The following is a 27,924-nucleotide window of genomic DNA, read 5'->3' on the forward strand; positions in this document are numbered from 1 at the left end:
CAAACAATGCACCAACATACCAATCAGTTAACACATCACAAATTTACCTAGTCGTCTTTGTAGATTCCTTATAACACCGGTTGGATCATGGCACGAAGTCAAGTCCACGTCCATGGTATAGCGTCACAGCATATCGACTGCGGCAGCACTTCAGACAGATGTAATACTCTATCTGCCAGGAAATAGCGTTGCAAACGCGTGTCGCAGACATCACAGGGCTCTAGAAGTCCCGTAACAGCACAGCAACAAGCAAGTTGCTGTTTACGTATGAAGCTGATCTTCACGAACCCTAAACTCAACAGTGTATGACCCTGATTTACCACGGACGTTTCTGCAATAGCGATTAGTACTTGCGTGCTTATGGCTCTCAACAATTCCGCTGTTCAAACGGGTTCGCTGCGCTACAGTGTTCACTTCGTTGATATTACAGCTCGCGAAGCAACTGCCACGTGTCACTGCATCTGGACGTAATCGACCACGTAACAGACTTTAGTATTCTTGTGTCAGATCACGATACCAAATATGGCTACGAGGAACGTATTTATCAGTGCAACAAGTGTGCATTAGTCATTGATACAGAATTCATAGTACTCTGAAACAGAAGCTGATGTTGCAAGAGCAGCAACAAAAGCACATGATAAAAAGTACTGCAGCAGACTTAGACGATCTCAACTGTCGCAGGCATCCCCATTTCCTTGTTTCGAAAAATCTTACTAGTCAAGGTCAAATAAATTTCAGCAGTTTCTGCTACACTGCAAGGTAAGTAGTATCACGGATCCAACCCGTCAAAGCTCTCAACTTCTTTCCTTCAGAAGCAAGTTATATAAACTAGCACAGAACTTACTACCACAAATACGCTACTGGCCATTAAAATTGCTACACCACGAAGATGACGTGCTACAGACGCGGAATTTAACAGACAAGAAGAAGATGCTGTGATATGCAAATGATTAGCTTTTCAGAGCATTCACACATGGTTGGCGCCGGTGGCGACACCTACAACGTGCTGACATGAGGAAAGTTTCCAACCGTTTTGTCATATACAAACAGCAGTTGACCGGCGTTGCCTGAGAAATGTTGTTGTGATGCCTCGGGTAAGGAGGAGGAATGCGTACCATCAAGTATCCAACTTTGATAAAGGTCGGATTGTAGCCTATCGGGATTGCGGTTTATCGTATCGCGACATTGCTCCTCGCGTTGGTCGGGATCCAATGACTCTTAGCAGAATATGGAGTCGGTGGGTTCAGGAGGGTAATACGGAACGCCGTGACGGATCCCAACGGCCTCGTATCACTAGCAGTCCAGATGACAAGCATCTTATCCGCATGGCTGTAACGGATCGTGCAGCCACGTCTCGATCCGTGTGTCAATAGATGGCGGCGTTTGCAAGACAACAACCAACTGCACGAACAGTTCGACGACGTTCGCAGCAGCATGGACTATCAGCCCGTAGACCATCGCTGCGGTTACCCTTGACGCTGCATCACAGACAGGAGCGCCTGCGATGGTGTACTCAACGACGAACCTGGGTGCATGAATGGCAAAATGTCATTTTTTCGGATTAATCCAGGTTCTGTTTACAGCGTCATGATGGTCGCATTCGTGTTTGGCGACATCGCGGTGAACGCACATTGGAAGCGTGTATTCGTCATCGCCAGTATGGCGGTGTGATGGTATGGGGTGCCATTGGTTACATGTCTCGGTCAGCTCTTGTTCGCATTAACGGCCCTTTGAACAGTTGACGTTACATTTTTAGATGTGTTACGACCCGTGGCTCTACCCTTCATTCGATCCCTGCGAAACCCTGCATTTCAGCAGGATAATGCACGACCGTGTGTTGCAGGTCCTGTACGGGCCTTTCTGGACACAGAAAATGTTCGACTGCTGCCCTGGTCAGCACATTCTCCAGATCTCTCACCTACTGAAAACTTCTGGTCAATGGTGGCCGAGCACCTGGCTCGACACAATACGCCAGCCACTACTCTTGATGAACGGTGGTATCGTGTTGAAGCTGCATGAGCAGCTGTACCTGCGCATTCCATCCAACCTCTTTTTGACTCAATGCCCAGTCGTATCACAGCCGTTGTTACGGCCCGAGGTGGTTGTTCCGGGTACTGATTTCTCAGAATCTATGCACCCAAATTGCGTGAAAATGTAATCACATGTCAGTTCTAATATAATACATTCTGCAATGAATACCGGTTTATCACCTGCATTTCTTCTTGGTGTAGCAACATTATGGCCAGTAGTGTAGAACCAAGTGGCCTCTCACTTTCTTCAATGTGTGGTTTGCTAACTAGCCGCTACAACAAGCAAATGCGGATAGTAACCTCAAGGCTAAAATTTTAACAATGTAGCTGGTGAAGCATATGTGGCCTCGGCCATTCAGTGACAAGGCTTATCTCATCAGTGCCATGTAAACAGTGCAGTGAGTCCAGTAACGTATTAGGGATGTGACTGTTCGCTTAGTTCCCGACCGAGAAGTACGATTTAATAACTGTGGCCATCAAATCCTCATCTCAGTGAAATGTTGTACGTAGCTAAATAATTTGAAATTTCTTCTTCCACACAGAAAGATTTTGACAACGGTATCGTGGTAGTTATCGTGTACAGTAGCCGACGTTGTTATCAGTAGTAAACAGGAGAATTAAACAAACAATTCCTTCCTGAGTGTTGACTCTCGCGCGGTATGTCAGCTTAAGACATGAATTAGCTCTGGGTAGTTCCTCTTCTCCGCTGGATAGTACTTTCGAACCGGATTTACAAAATAACCGTCTACCTCCAGTGCAAGAATCAGCCCATAAAGAGCCACATTTCCACCACAACGATATCGTGTAGCATTAATACCTCGCATCTACTTAAATCATCTACATTTACATGTGCGTCTACATATTTAATCTTCAAGCCACAGTATGGTACGTGGTGTAGAGTACCTTGTACGACTGCTAGTCATTTTCTTCCCTGTTCTAATCGCGAGTGGAGATATGACATAACGACTGTCTATGTGCCTACTTACGAGCCCTAATTTCGCCTGCCTATACACGAAATGTACGTCTGCGGTGGATGAATCCTTCTGCAGTCATCTTCAAATAGAGGTTCTCTAAATTTTATCAGCAGTGTTCCTTTTCACCTGATCTCCAAGGATTCCTATTTAAATTCCCTAAACATTTTCGTAGGTTTTGCCCGTTGATCGAACCTACCGGTAACAAATCTAACATCCTGCCACAAAATTGCTTCGATGTCTTCCTTTTATCCCACATGGTCGGGATACCAGACACCCGAGCAGTACTGAGGTACTGGTACCCTGGTGCTCTATATGTCGTCCTCTTTACAGATAAACCACATTTTCCTAAAATTCTCCCAGTAAACCTAAGTGAAAAATTCTCCAACCCTACCACAGTCATTACGTACTCGTTCCATCTCATATCGCTTTGCAATGTTACGCCTAGATAATTAATCAATGTGACGGTCTCAAGCAGCACGCCACTAATGGTGTATTCGAATATTACGGGATTGCTTTTCCAACTCATCCGAAACTTACGTTTTCCTACATTTAGGGCTAGATGTCATTAATCACATCAACTAGGAATTTTGCCTAATTCGTCTTATATCTCGCTAAAGTCGCTTACAGCATCTTCAGGAAATAGCTGCAGATTACAGCTCAGCGTACCCTGAGTACCACAATGAACAGAGTGGCACCACCGTCCACACTGAGACATGAAGTGGATTTCCTGCAAGGGGTCACGACTTTTGACTTCATTGTATCTTTGCAGAACTAGCACGAACAACACACGCTGTTACTCGAACTATCACTCGACTGTGCCACAAAGCTTCAGGGGCATACATAGTTAAAACAATCTCTTCAGCGTCGTTTTTGTCAAGCTCAGGGTGTCCTGTTTGCTTTGCGAGTGGTAGTTAAAGCAGAACCTTACAGTGTGTCACAGGAGGAATGGTCAATATTCAGGGATCTGACCGGAACGATCATTTGAAGCAAAAAACGTCGTAAGAACATATACTATGTGATCAAAAGTATCCGGACACCTGGCTGAAAATGTCTTACAAGTTCGTCTCGCCCTCCATTGGTAATGATGGAATTCAGTATGGTGCTGGCAGACCCTTAGCCTTGATGACAGATTCCACTCTCGCAGGCATACGTTCAGTCAGGTTCTGGAAGGTTTCTTGGGGAATGGCAGCCCATTCTTCACGGAGTGCTGCACTAAGGAGAGGTATCGATGTCGGTCGGTGAGGCCTGGCACGAAGTCGGCGTCCAAAACGTCCCGAAGGTGTTGTATAGGATTCAGGTCATGACTGTGCAGGCCAGTCCATTACAGGGATGTCATTGTCGTGTAACCACTCGGCCACAGGCCGTGCATTATGAACAGGTGCTCCATCATGTTGAAAGACGCTATCGCCATCCCCGCTTTGCTCTTCAACAGTGGGAAGCAAGAAGATGCTTACAACATCAATGTGGGCCTGTGCTGTGATAGTGTCACACAAAACAACTAGGGGTGCAAGCCCCCTCCATGAAAAACACGAACACACCATAGCACCACCGCCTCCGAATTTTACTGTTAGCACTTAACACGCTTGCAGATGGCGTTCACCGGGCATTCACCACACCCACACCCTGACATCGGATCGCCACATTGTGTACCGTGATTGTTCACTCCACACAATGTTTTTCCACTGTTCAGTCGTCCAATGTTTACGCTCCTTACACCAAGCGAGGCGTCGTTTGGCATTTACCGGCGTGAAGTTTTCTCATTTCCCGCCTAACTGTCATATTACTTGCAGTGGATCTTGATGCAGTTTGGAATTCCTGTGTGATGGTCTGGATAGATGTCTGCTGTTACACATTACAACTCCTTCAATTGTCGGCGGGCTCTGTCAGTCAACAGACGAGGTCGGCCTATACGTTTTTGTGCTGTACGTGTCCCTTCACGTTTCCACCTCACCATTACATGGGAAACAGTGGAGCAGGGATGTTTAGGAGTGTGGAAATCACGCGTACAGAGGTATGACATAAGTGACACCCAATCACTTGACCATGTTAGAAGTCTGTGAGTTCCGCGGAGCGCCCCATTCTGCTCTCTCACGATGTCTAATAAAAACTGAGGTCTCTGATACGGAGTACCTGGCAGTAGGTGACAGCGCAATGCACCTAAAACGAAAAACGTATGTCTTGGGGGTGTCCGGGTACTTTTGATCACATAGTGTATGTCATACTTCAAATGATTTGCGATCTAGAACAAATTTAATGTACATTATTATCTGTTTATTGTTTATTCAAATCATCGTCAGATTTACACATGTAGCACACACAACAATATGTGTTTTACAATGTGTCAGTTGAAAAATTCTGATTTTTAAGATACTCACCTCTAAACCTTACTGTATGCGTCACATTACGGCTACTGGACAGTAAACAGTAAATGTTTGAATATCCCACAGCCAACTTCAGTGCGTTTGTGCACTCTTGGGAAAACAAAAAAAATGGTTCAAATGGCTCTGAGCACTATGGGACTCAACTGCTGAGGTCATTAGTCCCCTAGAACTTAGAACTAGTTAAACCTAACTAACCTAAGGACATAACAAATATCCATGCCCGAGGCAGGATTCGAACCTGCGACCGTAGCGGTCTTGCGGTTCCAGACTGCAGCGCCTTTAACCGCACGGCCACTTCGGCCGGCTTTGGGAAAACATGTTGTGTTACGTGTCTGAGTGCCTCTGCACGTTCCCTAAGAAGGGCAGTGTCCAAGATGCGGCCAAGTAGTTCATCTCGCGTATTCACCTTTCGTTTGCACACTCCAGACTTCAGTGAACCCCATAAATCAGAACCTCATTGTGTAAGATATGGCGATCACGGTGGCCTGTTAATTTTACCACCACGACCAATCCAGTGATTAGGGTAAGTGCGTTTGTCATGTTCCCTTACACTTACGAACACTTATGATAAAATGTGGAGGGGTTCTGTCATGATAGAAGTACACTGCAGTCGGTGCGTCCAAAGGAACGCCCTCAAGGTGTTCAACAAAGGTATTTTCCAAAGTAAGCTAGTAATTCTCTTCCGTTATTCGCTCTTCTAAAATGACTGGACCTATCAAAACCGAACCGATCATGCTGCATCACAAACTGATCGAAAAACGAACTTGGAAATCTGTTTCTGCTGTAGAGCGCGGATAATCAATTATTACGTGTTGTTCATTTCATTTCGGATAAATTTGGCTTCATCAGTGAATGGTAATAATGGAATCAAATTACGATTATAATATAACCAGTGAAAAAATTCAAGTCGTGTGGCAATGTCGCCAATGGACACGCTGTACGTCAAACGGTTACAAGTTTTCCCTGTGCGATGTTCGCCAAACATTTGTCCGTGGTGGTGGTGGTGGTGGTGGTGGTGGTTAGTGTTTAATGACTGTTAGCAGAATATGGAATCGGTGGGTTCAGAGGGTAATACGGAACGCCGTGCTGGATCCCAACGGCCTCGTATCACTAGCAGTCGAGATGACAGGCATCTAACGTCCCGTCGATAACGAGGTTATGAGAGACGGAGCGCAAGCTCGGGTTAGGGAAGGATTGGGAAGGAAATCGGCCGTGCCCTTTCAAAGGAACCATCCCGGAATTTGCCTGAAACGATTTAGGGAAATCACGGAAAACCTAAATCAGGATGGCTGGAGACGGGATTGAACCGTCGTCGTCCCGAATGCGAGTCCACTGTGCTAACCACTGCGCCACCTCGCTCGGTATTTGTCCGTGGGACAGTAATACTTGCAGAAAGCCACTGTGTGCTGCTTGTAGGGCTACGCTGCACCATTTTAACACTGAGTTCCTATTCCTGCACAGGTTGTTGAATTACACAGTGAGAAGAATAATGAAGACTTGGAGCAATACAAGTCCACGCAGTGTGGTGAAAAATCTGGTGAACACTCTACAATATGGAATTCAATGTGTTGGAAAGCGCAGGCGGTATTTTTGAAAGCAGGAGCAGCACTAACATTGCAGAAACCGCAAACAGGCAACATATCTGCAATTTAGCCAATTTGTGTAGAAGCACAGTTAATCGATTCTTCGCTCTGGTACATTCTCAGTCACTTGCACTATTTCACTCACAACCGCACCATAGACATCTGTGCGTTCAACAGCTAGTTTGGTAGCAGAAAGACATACCGAGCAAGGAGGCTGAAAGCAACAAGGTAGTTTGGCTTAGAACAACACGTTTAAAAGGTTGCTTTGGAAAGACACATACGTGTGCGCCACCAACCTAAAAACAAATGTACATAAAATGTGCTCGCTCTACGAGGCCATTAAGAATAGGGCATATGCCCATATGAAGTTCTTAGCTTCAAATGATCGTCCCTGTCATCTCCATGAATATTGGCAATTCGTACTGTAACAGCCTCTACAAGCTTCATAAAGTAGGCGTTATGTTACCCGTACATCAACTCGTAGGCAATGCCTAGGATTCTAGTTAGAAAGCTTAATAGTCCTATCCAAATATGTGGTGATTTTAAGATAACGTTAATGCTCAGTCTTAAACTGACCTTTCTCCAGTTCCGCGCTTCTGAGAGTAACTGGCCAAATTGTTATTCGCTGGTATTTTTGTAAAACTGATACTGCGGATACATGTTTTGCATTTACCATTACGTGAGCAGACATAATATATCCTGGTGCTCAGTATACGTTTTGGCATGTACTATTATAATCGCTTACTTTAGCATGGCTGGCGAGCCAACCACGTTTCATTGTTGCTTAGAACTATGACAGCAAGATACTCGTAACTGTACATGTAAATTGACAATACTACTGAAGTAAGATCACATGGAGCAGCACATGTAGAGCCTTAGAAGCTGTTTATCTATTTTCATTGCATTGCTTGCTTGACAAGTGGTTTTCTTCGAGCCAAGCGTTACATACCAAGATCAAATTTTCAGGAAGAGCTCTCTTAAGTCTACATTGGACCACGCAGAAGCTATAATTAAGTTTCCTGTGCTAAAAATCTAAAAGGACTTAAAACTTACCAGGGTCAGAGCTTGTAATGTAAAGTGAAGTTCCCGGTACCGCTATCTTATTTGAAGTATTCCATGCTATACTAGTCTGAAACTGTGCAATCTCTCTCTTTCCAAGCACTTACCCGACTGGCGAGGTCTGCTGTTATGGTTAACCGGATCTGGCATGTTAATTTTAAGGGATGGCCGGATGCCTTTCCTGCCACCACCCCTTACCTATGGGACAGAATGTGTGTACCCCAGCTGTCTGCGTCTGGTGTAATCCATGGAATAGTGCGAACGTGTTTCAAATGTCTGCGAGTTGTGTGACAGAGGCGGAACGTGGGGACCAGCCCGATATTCACTTAGTGGATGTGGAAAACCGCCTGAAAACCACATCCAGGCTGGCTGGCACACCGGACCGCGTCGTTAGTCCGGTGGGAGGATTCGATCTGGGGCCGGCGCGTCTACTAGAGTCCTGGAAGAACCGCGTTAGCGCTCTCGGCTACCCTGGCGGGTAGTCTGAAACTATGCAGTGTTTGCAAAAAACCTTGATGCATTAATGAATTTCTCATCTCTTATAGTTTCTTTACTTGTTTGTGGTCTAACGGTTATTAAAGCACGAAAAAGTCCAAAAAATTGTTCATTCTTATAATTTTGCTACGCATATGAACAAAAATGTGTGTTACTTTCTTTGCTTTTCATCCACTTTTTCCGCAGTCGTATTTATATTAGTTATATAGGTTAAATACCGGGTTTTGCGATTGTAATAAAATATAATTAAGATCAAAGGCGTTTCGCTTTAGTTTAAAAGCATCTTCAGTTGTCAAGGTAGAAGTATTATTTTTCTTGTTATTTTGGTTGGCTAGGATCATGAACAGTTCTCATGCTTTCACATACTGCTATAAACAACGTAATTATTATCAACTGTGGGGAAGCAGCATACTCATGCCTTATAAAATTCACATCAATCTTTCCATTGTGTGCCAGCCTACTCCACTGTAACTAGCTCTGACGTCATAAATATTGCGCAATACTTTAAAATGAAGTAAATAACCTGAAATGTTTCTAGCATGTCAGGAGTAATACTAAATCAATATGTGTTGAATATCAGTTCAATAACTTTAACCATTTTCGAAATTTGGATGTTTTTCTGTAAAAATCATTGGCGCAACGGAAAAGAGCTTTGTAGTCTCTTCAGAGTATCCAACCTTTGCTCCCAGACCAGCTGCAAAACCTCCTGGCGTTCTAGAGATACAGTTGTGCAGTGAGTTTTGTGTTTTTCCAGATACTGCAGTCCACAACGTCTGTAAATTATTCCATAGACCTTTCATATTATATATCTTCGTTTTCTGAACTACCCGTCAAGTTCATCACATAAGGGTGTGGAACTGCACTGTTAATCAGTATCCTGTGATATCCTTCCTTCTTTGATTTTCCATTAATTCTCGTCAGACTACAGACTTAGTCACGCACAAAACAGCTCACACCATGACAGACCCTCCACATTGCTTCACTGTTGGCGCCAGACGCTACTCTTCATACGTTCTCCAAGAAATTGACGAACGACCTTTCGACGATAGCTTCCAAATACTTCAAATTTAGATTCGTCCATGAATAACACCTTGTATCGTTGGTGCACCTCCAGTTACGTTAATTTGCCCAGTGCATCAGTTACATCCTGTTTTGTAGGTTTAAAAAAGCATTTTTTGCTGCCATACACCCCTTTAACCTCGTTTATGGAGACGGCGTTGCGCTGTTGAGACGGAGATTAGAGTTGCTCTCATACCGTATACTTCCTCACGAATTCCGGCAGCATTACTTGTTATCTGACGTTTACTCTACTCATATGAACTGATCTGTGTATGATGTTACTCGTTGTCTTCCAGATTGCGGCACAGTTACATTGTGCACCAGTTTGCTTGAACTCTTGCTATGTATACATCACTATACGTTGGGCAACGTTAACTTGTTTTCCTGTTGTCTTACTAGAATAGCCTTCCTGACGCAGACCTACAATTACACCACGTTTTCAATTTCCGTCTCCTGCTTCTGTCCCATTAGTAGGTAATATAATATGAACCTGATAGGGTATACAAACCCACTACTAGATGCACACGATGCTCCGTCAACTAACAAGAAATGATTGCTATACAGACAGCTGAAAGAATGAGTCCTATTTGAGTGGAACTTTCTTAAGTAAAAGCACATCAGTATTGCTGTGGATACCCATAGGTGCCCCTCTAGTGCCACAATCAGTGAGATGCACAACATAGGTCCTTAATATTCACAAGTTTATAATTGTTTTATTATCAGAATGAGGATACAATAGAATATTCAAAACTAAATTCCGGTTTCAACCACAAATCCAAAGCTGTAATAGATGATCGAAAACATTTTGACGAGTAGCGTATGTGCTTTTATTCTATGATATTAAGACTAATAAGCCCAATGAATGGCATATGTATTGCGTATACAGATACGTTGGTCTCGTCGGTTGTATAAACCACATTCTCCACAATACTAGTCAACGAAGAATAACAGAATAGCTACACTCAGAGATAAACACACTACACAAAAATACAAGGTTCACTTTAGAGAAATCCCCCAGGGGGCTTGCCACTCTTTGGCAGGTTTGTGCTTGGCTACCACGGGTTCTCAGCCTTTGTAGCACTTTTTCCCTTCCGTACTGTATGTCTATCCTCTTGCTATTCTTTCTGCCCTCCCTTGGAGAACATGTCTGGGGTATTATTGGGAATGTTCTGCATTCTGTCGCTGACCTGTGAACAGTCTCAACTTTGTTTTTGGCTCCCTTTTCCTTTATTTGTTTCCCTTTTCCTCTCGTTCCTCCGCTTCGGCATTTCAGGATCCTCTTCTTTCTTCTTCCTCCCTGTGCGCTCCTGAAGGCCGGCCTACGAGTCTGATGGGTAAATGGCGATTGGGTAACGTGTGTAATTCCCAGCCCCGGGTCGACAGGTAGAATTCACACCTACACCATGGTACAGGCCAAGCCCAGGGAGGGGTGATTGCCTGAGCTGTAACCTTCCCAAATTGCCAATTGGTCCCTCCGTCAGGTGTTCGGGAGGAGTGGCCTGAGGTGTGAACAATCACCTAAGGCGGGTGCGCCCCCTTGTGAAGGGGACCCCTAGTTGCCAGTTGGAAGGAGAGCGCCATCGGAGACGCTGGCAATCATGGGGGATTTCCTTGTGATAAGTCAATCATCATCTCCATCGACATCGATGAAACATAAACTTAATGAGGCTACTGATTCGAGGACACTTCTTGTTGCACCACAGTTCCTTCTGGTTTTTTTTTTTTTTTTTTTTTTTTTTTTTTTTTTTTTTTTTTTTTTTTTCATCAGTCTACTGACTGGTTTGATGCGGCCCGCCATGAATTCCTTTACCTCTTCATCTCAGAGTAGCACTTGCAACCTACATCCTCAATTATTTGCTTGACATATGCCAATCTCTGCCTTCCTCTACAGTTTTTGCTCTCTACAGCTCCCTCTAGTACCATGGAAGTCATTCCCTCACGTCTTAGCAGATGTCCTATCATCCTGTCCCTTCTCCTTATTAGTGTTTTCCACATATTCCTTTCCTCTCTGATTCTGCGTAGAACCTCGTCATTCCTTACCTTATCAGTCCACCTAATTTTCAACATTCGTCTATAGCACCACATCTCAAGTGCTTCGACTCTATTCTGTTCCGGTTTTCCCACAGTCCATGTTTCACTACCATACAATGCTGTACTCCAGACGTACATCCTCAGAAATTTCTTCTTCAAATCAAGGCCGGTATTTGATATTAGTAGACTTCTCTTGGCCAGAAATGGCTTTTTTGCTCCGTCCGTCATTGGTTATTTTACTGCCTAGGTAGCAGAATTCCTTAACTTCATTGACTTCGTGACCATCAATCCTGATGTTAAGTTTCTCGCTGTTCTCATTTCTACTACTTCTCATTACCTTCGTCTTTCTCCGATTTACTCTCAAACCATACTGTGTACTCATTAGACTGTTCATTCCGTTCAGCAGATCATTTAATTCTTCTTCGCTTTCACTCAGGATAGCAATGTCATCAGCGAATCGTATCATTGATATCCTTTCACCTTGTATTTTAATTCCACTCCTGAACCTTTCTTTTATTTCCATCATTGCTTCCTCGATGTACAGATTGAAGAGTAGGGGCGAAAGGCTACAACCTTGTCTTACACCCTTCTTAATACGAGCACTTCGTTCTTGATCGTCCACTCTTATTATTCCCTCTTGGTTGTTGTACATATTGTGTATGACCCGTCTCTCCCTATAGCTTACCCCTACTTTTTTCAGAATCTCGAACAGCTTGCACCATTTTATATTGTCGAACGCTTTTTCCAGGTCGACAAATCTATGAAAGTGTCTTGATTTTTCTTTAGCCTTGCTTCCATTATTAGCCGTAACGTCAGAATTGCCTCTCTCGTCCCTTTACTTTTCCTAAAGCCAAACTGATCGTCACCTAGCGCATTCTCAATTTTCTTTTCCAGTATTCTGTATATTATTCTTGTAAGCAGCTTCGATGCATGAGCTGTTAAGTTGATTGTGCGATAATTCTCGCACTTGTCAGCTCTTGCCGTCTTCGGAATTGTGTGGATGATGCTTTTCCGAAAGTCAGATGGTATATCGCCAGACTCATATATTCTACACACCAACATGAATAGTAGTTTTGTTGCCACTTCCCCCAATGATTTTAGAAATTCTGATGGAATGTTATCTATCCCTTCTGCCTTATTTGACCGTAAGTCCTCCAAAGCTCTTTTAAATTCCGATTCTAATACTGGATCCCCTATCTCTTCTAAATCGACTCCTGTTTCTTCTTCTATCACATCAGACAAATCTTCACCTTCATAGAGGCTTTCAATGTACTCTTTTCACCTATCTGCTCTCTCCTCTGCATTTAACAGTGGAATTCCCGTTGCACTCTTAATGTTACCCCCGTTGCTTTTATTGTCACCAAAGGTTGTTTTGACTTTCCTGTATGCTGAGTCTGTCCTTCCGACAATCATATCTTTTTCGATGTCTTCACATTTTTCCTGCAGCCATTTCGTCTTAACTTCCCTGCACTTCCTGTTTATTTCATTCCTCAGCGACTTGTATTTCTGTATTCCTGATTTTCCCGGAACATGTTTGTATTTCCTCCTTTCATCAATCAACTGAAGTATTTCTTCTGTTACCAATGGTTTCTTCGCAGCTACCTTCTTTGTACCAATGTTTTCCTTCCCAACTTCTGTGAAGGCCCTTTTTAGAGATGTCCATTCATCTTCAACTGTACTGCCTACTGCGCTATCCCTTATTGCTGTATCTATAGAGTTAGAGAACTTCAAACATATCTCGTCATTCCTTAGTACTTCCGTATCCCACTTCTTTGCGTATTGATTCTTCCTGACTAATGTCTTGAACTTCAGCCTACTCTTCATCACTACTATATTGTGATCTGAGTCTATATCTGCTCCTGGGTACGCCTTACAATCCAGTATCTGATTTCGGAATCTCTGTCTGACCATGACATAATCTAATTGAAATCTTCCCGTATCTCCCGGCCTTTTTCAAGTATACCTCCTCCTCTTGTGATTCTTGAACAGGGTATTCGCTATTACTAGCTGAAACTTGTTACTGAACTCAATTAGTCTTTCTCCTCTTTCATTCCTTGTCCGAAGCCCATATTCTCCTGCAACCTTTTCTTCTACTCCTTCCCCTACAACTGCATTCCAGTCGCCCATGACTATTAGATTTTCGTCCCCCTTTACATACTGCATTACCCTTTCAATATCCTCATACACTTTCTCTATCTGTTCATCTTCAGCTTGCGACGTCGGCATGTATACCTGAACTATCGTTGTCGGTGTTGGTCTGCTGTCGATTCTGATTAGAACAACCCGGTCACTGAACTGTTCACAGTAACACACCCTTTGCCCTACCTTCCTATTCATAACGAATCCTACACCTGTTATACCATTTTCTGCTGCTGTTGATATTACCCGATACTCATCTGACCAGAAATCCTTGTCTTCCTTCCAGTTCACTTCACTGACCCCTACTATATCTAGATTGAGCCTTTGCATTTCCCTCTTCAGATTTTCTAGTTTCCCTACCACGTTCAAGCTTCTGACATTCCACGCCCCGACTCGTAGAACGTTATCCTTTCGTTGATTATTCAATCTTTTTCTCATGGTAACCTCCCCCTTGGCAGTCCCCTCCCGGAGATCCGAATGGGGGACTATTCCGGAATCTTTTGCCAATGGAGAGATCATCATGACACTTTTTCAATTACAGGCCACATGTCCTGTGGATACACGTTACGTGTCTTTAATGTAGTGGTTTCCATTGCCTTCTGCATCCTCATGTCGTTCATCATTGCTGATTCTTCCGCCTTTAGGGGCAATTTCCCACCCCTAGGACACGAGAGTGCCCTGAACCTCTATCCGCTCCTCCGCCCTCTTTGACAAGGCCGTTGACAGAATGAGGCTGACTTCTTATGCCGGAAGTCTTCGGCCGCCAATGTTGATTATTTATCAAAATTTAGGCAGTGGCGGGGATCGAACCCGGGACCGAAGACGTTTTTGATTATGAATCAAAGACGCTACCCCTAGACCACGGGTTTAATCAGTCCTTCTGGTATTATGTACTAAAGAAGGTCAGTCCTTCACCATGGTCAATCCGTTTATTATTCAGAAAGGTGTTGATGCCATTGCTGGCCCTGTGAAATCCTGATCTCTTTTACGAAATGGTACTTTGTTTTTGGAGACGCCTTCTGATTCTCAAGCATAATTACTACTTGCTGCCTTGCTTCTCCAAGGCTACCCTTTTCGTGTCTAGGCACATAGAACTTTGAACTATTTCCGTGGTGTAATTTGCATTAGGCTGCTTGACAGTCTAACCAAGGCTGAAATACAATCTTACCTCTCTGATCAGGGTGTCATTGCCATCCATCGTGTAATGAAAAAGGTCGATTCCTCCTTGGTGCCCACCCGTGCTCTTTTCCTCACCTTTGATAGGGTGGTGCTGCCATCCTAGATTAAAGCAGGCTATGAAATCATCACAGTCTGGCCGTACATTTCGATTCCGATTTGCTGCTACCAGTGTCACATTTTCAACCACACTCGAACATCTTGTCGACACCCAGCCAAATGCATAACCTGTGGCAAGGATGCACACGAGGGCGAATGTCTACATTCTTCTACCTGCTGTATCAACTGCAATGGCGGCCATGCCACCTCCTCCTGGTATTGTCTCTTGTATCTAGATGAGCGGGCTGTTGAGAGATTTGGGTAAAGGAAAAAGTGCCTTGCCCAGTTGCTCGCAGGTTACTGGCTAGTCGCAAACCCTGTGTTCTCCCATCTGGCACCTACAGTTATGTTCTTGTTACCCCTGGCCATGCGGACATGCGGACTCAGATTTGGCTCTGAGGTTGTGAAGTCGCACAGTGTCAAGGTAGCATCGCTGTCCCCACGTCCCACTGTGCAACAAACTATCAAACTCTTGCCTAGAGGGATGAAGCTACTCACTACACAACGGGCAGGCAGGAAAGGACAGAAGGAGTACTCCTGAGAAGACTTCCTCCATCCCTCCAGCCAAACAACACCCAAGTTTTCCTAACCAGAAGAGCTCAAAGACGTCCGCTAAAGGCAAACGGTCTTCTCCTCCATCAACTCGAAGATCCTACTCGACGATGTCGCCACGTGGTCACTTAGCCCGCCCGGCCTCTGTCTCGCCAGTGCGCACCACCAACCGTTTTTCAGGTTTGGACTCCACAGACGAACCGCACAAGCACGCTGATGCTTCTGTAGACCCCATGGAGCAGGATCCTCCTGTTTCGGTTCCTGTAGTAGCGAATCTACACCGTCTGTCCCTCGGCGGCCGCCGAGTTGACATACCTACATCTTTTCCTCCTCATGACTGTCCTCCAATGGAACGTTTGCGGCCTTCGGTCCCACAAAGAGGATTTATGGCTGCTTCTAGCATCGCAGCATCCCCTTGTACTCTGCCTTCCGGAAACGAAATTGCGCCCTTAAGACCGCTTTAAGCTTTCGCATTACGTACTGATTCGTTTTAACCTTCCCCTGAGGTCGGCATCCAATCTCATGGGGGCGTCATGCTGCTCATACGGGATGACCTTCATAGTCAACTCATCTCCCTGACTACCCGTCTTCAAGCTGTTGCTGCTCGCCTTTTCCTTCCCCACCTGACTTTCTCCCTCTGTATCATTCATGTAGCTCCGTCCTTCGATGTCACCAGGGTAGACTTCCTTCAACTTATTGGGCAGCTAACTCCCCCATTTTTGCTACTCGGTGACATTAATGTGCATCATCTCGTTTGGGATCTCCCAGGACCTGCCAGAGAGGTGCCCTCTTGGCTAACTATCTTAACCAACACAACCTCTTCTGCCTTAACACTGGAGCATCCACTTACCTTTCTGACTCCTCGCACACCTATTCGCATTTGGACGTATCCTTTTGCACTGCGCAGCTTGCCTGTCGTCCTGCGTGGTCCGTTCTTTCTCACTCTTACTGGAGCGACTATTTCCCGTGTGCTATCCGCGTGCCGACTCGTACCCCATCCACATGCACACCCTAATGGCAGCTTAGTAAGGCTGACTGGCAGCTTTACTCCCTCCTGGCGACCTTCGCCGGCCGAAGTGGCCGTGCGGTTAAAGGCGCTGCAGTCTGGAACCGCAAGACCGCTACGGTCGCAGGTTCGAATCCTGCCTCGGGCATAGATGTTTGTGATGTCCTTAGGTTAGTTAGGTTTAACTAGTTCTAAGTTCTAGGGGACTAATGACCTCAGCAGTTGAGTCCCATAGTGCTCAGAGCCATTTGAACCATTTGGCGACCTTCGCAGAAAAAGATTTCCCCAGTTGTGATGACCAGGTGCACTATCTCACCAACGTTCCATTGCTAGCACTTCCTCTCTACCACGTCGTGCCCCTGAGGCATGCAGCGACGCAATTTGCGCACAGACACGTGCTCTCCGCGTTTTTAGCCGCCACCCGACGATGTAAAATTGCATTCATTATAAACAGATGCGTGCAAAGTGCCGTCGAGTTCTTCGAGATAGCAAAAGAGCTGGTTGGATTTCATTCACTAGTTCTTTTAACAGTTCCACACATTCCTCTGTCGTGTAGGCCAATCTCCGTCGGCTCTCTTGAACCAAGGTCCAATCCCTCATTTCCGGCCTGACAGTAGGTGCCGATGTCGTCGTGAATCCTATCGCTATCTCCAAAAACTTGGGCCACCATTTTGCGGAAGTTTCGAGCTCTTCCCACTATCACCCTGCCTTCATCCATCGGATACGTGTGGAGGAGGCTCAGGCAATATCGTTCTTTTCTCCGAATCGTGTGTGTTACAATGCCGCCTTCACTATGAAGGAGCGAGATTATGCTCTCAGTTCATGCCGGTCCTCTGCCCCAGGGCCAGACGCTATCCACATTCAGATGTTGCAGCACCTCTCTCTTGTGGGCAAGCACTTTCTGCTTACCACATACAACTGCATCTGGGTCGAGGGCTCATTTCCTGAATGCTGGCGTGAAGCCACTGTCATACCCATACCTAAGCCCGGTAAGGACAGAAACCTTCCTTCTAGCTACCGCCTCATCTCTCTTACCAGCTGCGTTTGCAAGGCAATGGAACGTATGATTCACGCCTGGCTGGTGTGGTGCCTCAAGACTCGCCATTTACTCACGAATGCATTGCGTGGATTTCGAGCACAGCGTTTGGCAGCTGACCATCTCGTTACTTTGTCCACCCATGTCATGAATGGTTTTCTGCGGAAATCCCAGACTGTGGGCATGTTTCTCGATTTGGAGAAGGCCTAAGACACCTGCTGGAGAAATGGTATCCTCCGTACTCTTTACACGTGGGGCTTCCGTGGGCGCCTGCCATGTTTTCTTTGAGCATTTTTACAAGACCGAGTTTGCAAGGTGCGTGTGGGTTCTGCCTTGTCGGACACCTTTATTCAGGAATATGGTGTGCCTCAGGATTCCGTCCTGAGCGCCATCCTCTACGCTATCGCCATTAACACTATAATGACCTGTCTCCCACTGGGCGTCTCCGGCTCCCTTTTTGTCGATGATTTTGCCATCTATTGCAGTTCTCCACGGACCTGTCTCACTGCGCGGCGTCTTCAGCGTTGTCTTGATCGTCTTCACTCCTGGAGCTTCACCAATGGCTTTCGATTTTCCACTGACAACACCGTCTGTATGAATTTCTGACGGCGCGAATGGTTTCTCCCACCATCTCTACATCTTGGCCCTGTTGCCCTTCCGTTCGTTGACACTAGGAAATTCCTCACGCTCGATAGGTAACTCTCTTGTTCCTTTCATGTCTCTTACCGGGCAGCCCGCTGTATGCAGTCCCTGAATGTCCTACGTGTCCTCAATGGTATTTCTTGGGGTGCCGATCGAACCATCCTCCTCCGTTTGTACCGGTCCCTTGTCCATTGGAAACTCGACTATGTGTGCTTTGTTTATGCATGTGCACGCGCATCCCTTTTACGCCGTCGCAACACTATCCATCATCATGGCATCCATTTCGCCAGGGCACCTTTTACACCAGCCCGGTTGAGAGTCTGTATGCTGAAGCTGCTGAACTTTCACTGTCCTACCGCCGTGACTTTCTCCTCAGCAGGTATGCATGCCGTTTGTCTGCCATGCATGGCCACCTCTGCTATGCCTCCTTCATTGATGATTCCTTTGATCGTCAGTATGGTGCTTGTCCCTCTTTTCTGTTACCTCCTGGACTCCGCTTTCGCCACTTGCTATGGCGGCTTAACTTCACGCTACCTGCAGCTTTCCCAGTAGGTGTGAACCCTTCACCGCCTTTGCCTTCATTCGCTTCCTAAGAACACTGCTCTAGCCTTGGTCTATCGCCTTCAGTTTCACGACCTTCACATGGAACTTCGCGATAGTTAATTTGTATATACTAATGGCTCTCGGACTGACCGTGCGGTCGGGTGTGCCTTCGCCATTGGCACCCTTGTCTTTCGATATCCACTTCTGGCACACTCCTTAGTATTTACATCCGAGGTTTCTGCCTTGCATCAGGCCGCGGAGTACATCCGGCGACACAACCTTCCCAATTGTGTCCTCTGCTCAGACTCACTCAGCGCCCTCCAAGTCTCTGTGCGCTGTACACTGCTCATCCCTTAGTGCAACGGGTCCAGGAAAACTGTCACTATCTCACTTTTGGTGGGGTCAATGTCATGTTTCTGTGGGACGCTGATCATGTCGGACTGCCAGGAAACGAGGCTGCTGACAAGGCTGCAGTCCTCGTACCTCAGCCTGCGAGTACCTATATTCCCTCCGATGATCTCTGCGTGGCGGTCTGTCAGGACGTGGTGTCCCTTTGGCATCGCCAATGGTCCTCCCTTCACGGGAATAAGCTTCGGCTAATTAAGCCTCTCCCGGCGCCATGGACGACCTCCTCTCGGCACTCCAGCCGGGAGGAGATTATTTTAACTCGGCTGCGTATTTGGCACTGCCTTTTTAGCCATCGTCATTTGCTCAGTGGCGCTGCCCTCACCACTTTGTACGCATTACTCCCAAATTTTAACTGTCCGCCACTTCCTGGTGCAATGCCCTTTTTTTACAAACTTACGTTCCACCTTGGATTTGCCATGTGATTTATCAGCCGTTTTAGCGAATGACACGCAGGCTGTCGACCGCATTTTACTTTTTATCCGCCGAAGCAATAAGACGAAGGCCATTTAATTTTTAGTTTTGCACCACCGTTTTTGTATGTTTTTTAGCCCTTTTTCCACGTGCCTTTTTAAGCTCTCCTATTCTGTCCATTGGGGCTGACAAATAGTCGTTTTCCTAGTCTCTGTGTTTGTGTTCTATAGTGTTGACTTGGGCGCGTATGACCCCAGTTGTTTTTTGCGCCCTAAAACAAAACAAACTAACTAACTAACTAACTTTAGAGAAAGAACAACCAGATCAAATGAACTTCCTATTTATATCCATCACAAAGAAAACTGACCAACACTCATTTAGCATTTGCTGGAAAAACGCAACAGAGATCATACTAAACCAATAATCAAAGCACCCACATGGCCAAAAGAAATCAGCCCATACTCTACAAAGTAAACTTAGTACCATTTGACAAACACAACTACGGCCTATAATAAGGAGCTGGGCATAATAATTCAGACAGCGAAAAGGGATACCAAGAATCTCTAATTACAAGGGAGGATCAAAAAGTTTCCATTTGAGGGCGTTGCTGCAGTGTACATGCAACGTAACGCGACTCTGATGCAGGTACAAAAGCATCGACATGTAGGCAAGGGATTAATGTAGCATTCGTGTCTTTCCAACGTGTGTGTGGGAAATGTGGAATTGTGAACTATCGCGACGTTGTTACCAAATGCGTCCATACTGGACCAATGTCCTGTTGTCTTCTTGGCTGTAGAAGGACAAACAGTGGTGGACATCCACAGGAGACGGAAGAATGTGTATAAACATCTGGCATGTACTATCTCCAGTGTAACAGTTGTGATGCTGTATGCTTAGGGCAGACCAGAACCTTTAAATAAGGTATAAAGAACGTGAAAGAGCACTTTCCACAAGACCACCGTCACCCTACCAGAACAGAAACAGGCACGAAACTATTCAGATAAAGTAATAAGAAACCTCTCGAAACCGAAAACAGAGCTTCCAAATCCAAAAGTCAATAACAGAAAAGAATTACCTAATAAATGATGAAACAAACATCAGCAACCACACGGTATTCAAATTAATAAAACATATAGTTAATAAAAAACAATCCCTCTAGACACCACGACATAGTACCACATAAAATAGACAATATATCCACCCATGATCAGACGCAACTGTATCATAGTAAAGCAATAATGTAGAAAATCGATCGGACGTTACGACGTTAGCTCCCCTTACACACACACACACACACACACACACACACACACACACACACACCAGTCGAAAAATAAGTGTATTGGCAGGGCAACAATATGGAAGAATGTGAAATTGTTCCATTATTTCACAATTAGACATCGAGGAAATAAATTTCTGGCACCACAAAGTTCAATAAGTCTTCATTCCTAGAAGAGTGAACATTTATTCGGCAAGCCATCATTTTGAAGAGCCAAATACCAGATGAGTACCAATAATATATTTTACGTCAACCATGTTCCTACCCTTGGAGGTCTATTGCACTAATAGTAGCGTCCCTTGGGCTAAAAGAGTGCACTTTAATCAAGAGAAGACTTTCGTCTCATTAATTATTGAAATAAATATTACTTTTGCATTATTGACTGGAGGGCTGGTTTCAATTGGTGGAAGCATGTGAGATTCTAAGAATGAGTACTGGATACTGTTGTTAGCTTGTGTGTTCCAGATGAAAAATGCGAAATTGTTTACAAACACTGTGAGAAAGACAATCACAACGAAATTATTTGTGTGGCTAAAGAAACTTGTTTTGATAGTGCAATAATGAGATGGCAGACATGAGAGCAGCAATTGGGCTGTAGCGAGTGGGTGCGTGTCATCAATTCTGTACTTTTGATTCCTTGTCTGCTGATTACGATCGTTAGTAATGACAAAAATATCAATGATCCTGGTGGTAATGGGGTAATAGAGTATTAGAGTGCGAGTAATCCAAAAGAAGTAAGGAGTCCACTTTTGCAGGTAAATGAGTAGAAAATATCTTCCATACAAAAAGGTGAACAAATAAGAACAACCATGAACTTAATGAAACTAGTGAAAAATTACAGGTAAAACGTGCAGAGACCAATCAACAGTCGAATGAACAGCCGCAAGTAAAGCAAATTGAAAGTAATGAACGGCTGCTAGTAAAGCTAGATGAAAGTAATGAAAATTATTGTTAAAGTTAGACAAAATCAATGTATAGTTCCTGATGTTCGTAGATAAAAACAGTGAAGAACTTAGCAAAGTTAAGAACCAAAGTCAAATCAGTAAGGAAAAAATTGATGGCATAAAGGAAATTATTGAGAAGCCTTTCAAGCTATGAGTTTCAGAATGGGTGCAGCCGAAAACTAAATGGTTAATTAAAATGTAATTATCAAAGAAACTAGTAGAAATGGAAAGAACTGTGAGAAAATTAGATCTGTTATTAAAGAGGATCATAAGATTAAAACAGAATGGAGCAATGTAAAAGAATCTTTAGAAAAATAAATGAGTTGGTTCAAATGGCTCTGAACACTATGGGACTTAACTTCTGAGGTCATCAGTCCCCTAGAACTTAGAACTATTTAAACCTAACTAACCTAAGCACATCACACACATCCATACTCGAGGCAGGATTCGAACCTGCGACCGTAGCGGTCACGCGGCTCCAGACTGTAGAGCCTAGAACCGCTCGGTCACTGCGGCAGGCAATAAATGAGTAATTTAACTAATGAAATGGGGGTAAAATTACTAAATAAGATGTAAAATCATGTGATGTAGAAAAGAATGTAATCAATGATATTACTCTGTGAAACAAGTAATTGCCTAATGGTGGTAGAAGCTAATGCAAATTTAAGATGGAGTGGTGTCTAGAAATTTGTGTGCTATCAGTGGTGTTACAGAGACCAACCTCCTATAAGAAGTTCTCCTGATGATAAGTACATGCACAGACTTGTACATCTGTATACACTCTCCAACACCGTAAAGATAACTTTGTAACTGGTGTGACTGACAATTTAAAGAACGACTATGACAGACAGTTTCTTGAAAAGGAAATGTGTTTTGGGCAAATCGAAATTTTGGCTACTGGGAAACACTTACCACATTCGGAAAGGGCTTTGTAAATATGTTTTGGACAAGTCTTATTGAAGAGTGAATCTTTAAATGGACAGTATTACAGAGTGGGAAAAGAAGGAATGAAGCACGTTTGCAAAAAAAGTTAAAAAGATTAGTACACTTGGATACGCGTTTTGATGAAATGACACAAATTGTTTGACTTGCAAGGAGGCTACATGGGAGGTTGCAATGGGATTCAGTTCATGGAACTGATTGTTCAATGGCTCTAATCTTAAACTATGATGACATACTAGACAGGTCTTTGGAAAAGGTTAATGGACAAAATTTCAACCACCGGAATCATCAAGGAGAGAATATGAAAATTTTAGAAATAGTCATCAGAATAATGGACTGAGAAGAGATTATAACGGAATAGTAGAGTAAGGAATTGGGGAAAATCGAAAGGTATGAGGAAACGGGGGAACAGAGTGCAAATATATGAAATACCAGAGAGGGGAAAACAATCGTGAAGCTGATGAATACAATGAGGGTCTGTAATTTTGGGCTGAGCGTATCAAATGGAAGTCAGACTCCAGACATTTACCGAAATGTTAAAAAGAGTTATAGACAAATGAGTTAGAAACAAATGTCAGAACAGTGAACCAGGTGAATATGTTTGAGCTCCATAGCGAATTTTGGAATACTATGAGAAAGAATGATTAATTAGAGTGCTATAATAGACAAAAAGGTCTTTATAACCCAAAGTTGGGTACTGGAGTTGGTACAGATTTTTATATATTGAAAAACAGACTTACAAAGTAATGAAATAGGAAATAATGATTATATTGAATCTGAATTGGTGGTTATATAATGAAGATAGGTGTGATTTAGTGATCGGTAATGCTATGGCAATAATGCTGATATCAGGTGCAGGGGAGGGATGTGTGACTGTATTGAAAATACTGTTATTGACGGTAACGCGGATGAGGAAAAAAATGTTGAAGGTGATAGTGAAGTATACATTGAAGTAAATGACAAAGATAAAGTAATGTTAAATAGTGATGATGTTTCAAATGACAACAGGAAGTGTAGGATTATTAACGGATCTGCATCTGAAAAAAGAGTTGCTTAATATTAGAGTTTGAAAATCACTTACTACTGAGAGATAGGAAATAAGTCATGACGATTTTTGTCAGTTAAGATTGTATTTGCATGTTGAAGGAAAACGAGAAAGATATTTAAGGTCATTCTGGAATTTTTACGGCGATAACAGCATTGAATGGTATTGGAAAACTCTTGCCAACAATTTCTGGAGCTTCATGTTTAATCTGGTGTGAGAAAAAAGCATCTCAAGGAGAAATTATTTAACAACTTATGAACTGCTTAATAGCCGATGTTAGGTGGAAATGCAAGTAAAGAAGAGCCTAGTGTATCTCTTAGACGGGAATGAAAATATAATGAGTCAGGTTCTCCTTACATTAAGGTCAAAATTGAAGAATAGGTAGGGGAATATTTAATTCAAAGATGAAGTCCTATTTCTGGAATTACATAAAAGCTTAGATACAAAATAAAAAGTGGGAAATAACTTTATCAAAATGCCACTGGTGGGGCTGAAAGCACGGTGAAAATGAAGACAGCAACAGAAACCAATAGCAATTAAAGAATCGAGTGATGTGTACTTCTAAACATGCAGATGTAACTATTCAGCATGTATGCCGAATATTTCCTGCTCTAAATGAAAATATTATTATGGGTATGGAGTGAGTATTAAAAATAAATTTTGGGTGGGAAACGAATAACAATTATTGACGTTTTAAGTGAAAAAAATTGCAAAATCGATTTGTTCATTATAAACTGTGGCAGTTATTGCACCCATATAAGGAATTACATGTTAAGAGGAAGAGTGATCCTATTGAGGAAATGTCTTTGGATTACAAATGTAATCAAAGTTTTTAAGAATTGTGAACAGTCCGAAGGGGGCCGCTCTAATTTTAAGTTCTGTTCAAGAAACCAAATTGCTAGCTTTATTATTCAGTAACTCACTTATCAAAGTAAAAACTAATTAGTGAACATTACAACTAAAACCACCACTTATATAAAGCCATACACAATCCCATTTGCAAAGAGAGATGCAGTCGAGAGAGAAGTTGAAATGATGGAACCATGCAGAATTACAGAACGGAATAGAGGTCAGTACATCAACCATTTGGTAGTACTTCCAAAAATGGACTGCGAGTTAAACTGATGTTTTATACTTTTAAATAAACTTTTAAAAAGAAAACATGACTATCCAAAAAACCTCAATGAATTTTATGTAAATTTGAATGTTAAGAATGTCTAGTTTCGTCTCAACTTTAAGTTTTCATCAGATATCACTTAACCCTGAACATTTTGGTTTACATAGAGGGGCCAAAATTTATGGAACACATCCTAATACCGTTCAGACCTCCTTTTAGCTGGAGTAGTAGAGAAACTTGATTTAGCATTCATTGACTCCACATATCGTTGGAAGTCCCCCTACAGAAATACTGAGCTATGTTGTTTCTATAGCTATCTATAATTACGAAATTCTTGCCACTGCAGGTTTTTGTATAAAACGGACACCTCGATCATGTCCCATAAACGTGTGATGGGATTCATGTTGAGAGATTTGCGTGGCCAAACGATTAGTTCATATTCTCTGAAAATCCATAATGTTATACCCCTCAAAAGGCCACAAGGAAGAAGTATATTTTCAGAATCACTTGGAATTATTTTGTTAATATCAACACTTTGTTGACCAATAAAATTTAAAACACAATTGAATATATGTATACGATCCTTCTTCTAATCCAAGCGAAACATAAATGGGGGAGAGAGGTAGACTTTATATAACATACTGCAACATAATTCGTGTCAAATGGATTAAAGATGTCAATAGCTTTGAGGATATGATTAATAACATGCAAAATTCTTCCATCAGATTTTCTCCACGTGAAATCATGTACAACATAATGCCAGCCAATTCCATTTCTGAAAAAAATAAATACCCAGTTTGTAAAAACGGAATAGCACAAGAAACAGAGGAAACAGTTAGGGAAATCGTGAAAAATCAGGGTGATTTAAGAAAAAAGACAAATTTAGGAAAAGATAAAATAATTAAATTTAGTATGGGAGACTTAGTTTTGGTATAATCTCAAGAAAAATCTAAATACTAACTGCTGAATTAAACAAGTGTTTTGACATTGAAATAAAGGAGGACCTTGTAATTTTTCCTCCTATCTACGTGATTATGTAGCTCTCAATTCGTTCGAGCAATCAGTCATTCATAATACGAAACACAGTCATAGCTCATTCACTCAAAATGATTCAGAAATTTTACTTGTTAGAATGAAATCAGGCGATGATTCTTCTTCTCTGGAGGCTCGTGCTTTGCGGCAGTCTGCTAATCTGTACAAATAAAATGCCTCGTAATTTTTGGAAGCGTTGTATAATCAGTCGGGAAACCTCAGATCAAGCGGATATTTGGCTTTGATGAAGTTTAACCTTCCGAAGAAGTAATGGAGCTCTTGGATTATTAAATGCAGGTTCGTATTCAGTCTTTCGGAAGTTCCCTTCTGATTAACAACTACGCAATATATCGACGAATATCATTAATTCTCAAATGTCAAAACACACCTTTTGTATGAAGGAGCAATATATATATTTCCCTTTTTATCGTACAATTTCGTATCAGTTATCTTCTGTCATAAATCGCAATATTCAGATTCAATTCCTCAAACCAAGCTCAGGCTAATCGGCACGAAGACAATCTCGGAAGCTTTTTTTCTTCTTTTTTTTTTCTAACAACCACCAGAGAGAGTACTACAAAGAATACTTATGCGCTCATGGCATAACTATTGTATGAACTACTTTTCGCATGGATTCTGCGAGTATGAAAATAGAAAATTAGTAAACGTTATTCAAGGGTAGAATTGTATCAGAATAATTCATCGAATATAAAGAGATATTACAATTGCCCCTCGCAGCGAGCAAAGTTAATGATAATGCACTTTGCGAGCTAACAGAAAAAATTTGTTGGGTTGTTTATTCAAAAGAGGAATATTTTGAATTAGTAGATTTTTACTATAGAGAGTATGGGTAACGTGTTAAGACAATAATTACGAGAATACCTAAGCTGTAGCTTTTACATGTACCGGGGTATACCCGCATCCCGAGTACATAACCAGGGAAGATGTAGATTGGTGTAATTACGAAAGAAGTCTACCCATTTGGGAGCTGGCCTTCACAGGGAAACCCTGGAAAACCCGGAAGAATAGACCCCAGCTTAGGTATTAAAGTAGATAGGAAATCCTAAATCCAGTAATTTTGAAATATATAGAAGCTCCATAGATTAGATCGAAGGAAAAGTTCCTCATAGCCAAAAAAAATTTTACGATATTGCTCAAAAAAAATTTTCAAAATTCTTCTTTCGACGATGTAGCCGGCGATCTCGTTGTGAAGTGGATGGAACAAGAACACTGGGTACGGACACCGGGTAGGCGACGTACAGCGTTTGGTGGAGGCGGCACGGAGGACAGGCGATGGCTTATAGTACAGGATAGAAGCTGGTAATGTGCCGTAGAAACAGGAAGATGATCTCAGGAACAGATGGTCGGGGACGTGAACATGGAACAGGTTTAAAGTGGAATAAGAAAAGGTTCTGACTGAATAAATCCCTGCAAGAGAGTGGATTAAGGCAACGCAGTCCATATTTCATCGTTGAACTCAAAATCGGAGAAGATTCATATATTCTTCAATCTGTACTAGACTGGAACATCCATCAGTCCTGACAATTGCGAATTTTTTTGTAGTCCTCAATACCAATTACAACTGCTGATTGTCCAAAATATTGCCAAATAGACTGTGGGCATTTAAATTTTGTTGTAGCTCATATCGAATGTATTCCTCTCAAAAATTTTTTTTAAAATCTAATCTTCGTTTTGTAATAGTGCAGGTGGAAGTAGAGCATTGAATCTGTCCGAGGTTTGCTTTCAATTACGAAATTATGGATAAAATTTAAGTTTACACCTGATGAAAAATTTTAAACATAGGCATATGACACTGACTCCACAAAAGGAATAATTTGAAAAATTTTCATTATTCTTATAATTAATTGATTTATAGCTCCACTTGCAAATAAATATCATTAATGATGACGTATGTTCATTTATCAAATCATCCACTCGCAG

Source organism: Schistocerca piceifrons, chromosome X, assembly GCF_021461385.2.
Source record: "Schistocerca piceifrons isolate TAMUIC-IGC-003096 chromosome X, iqSchPice1.1, whole genome shotgun sequence".
Taxonomy (NCBI): Eukaryota; Metazoa; Arthropoda; class Insecta; order Orthoptera; family Acrididae; genus Schistocerca; species Schistocerca piceifrons.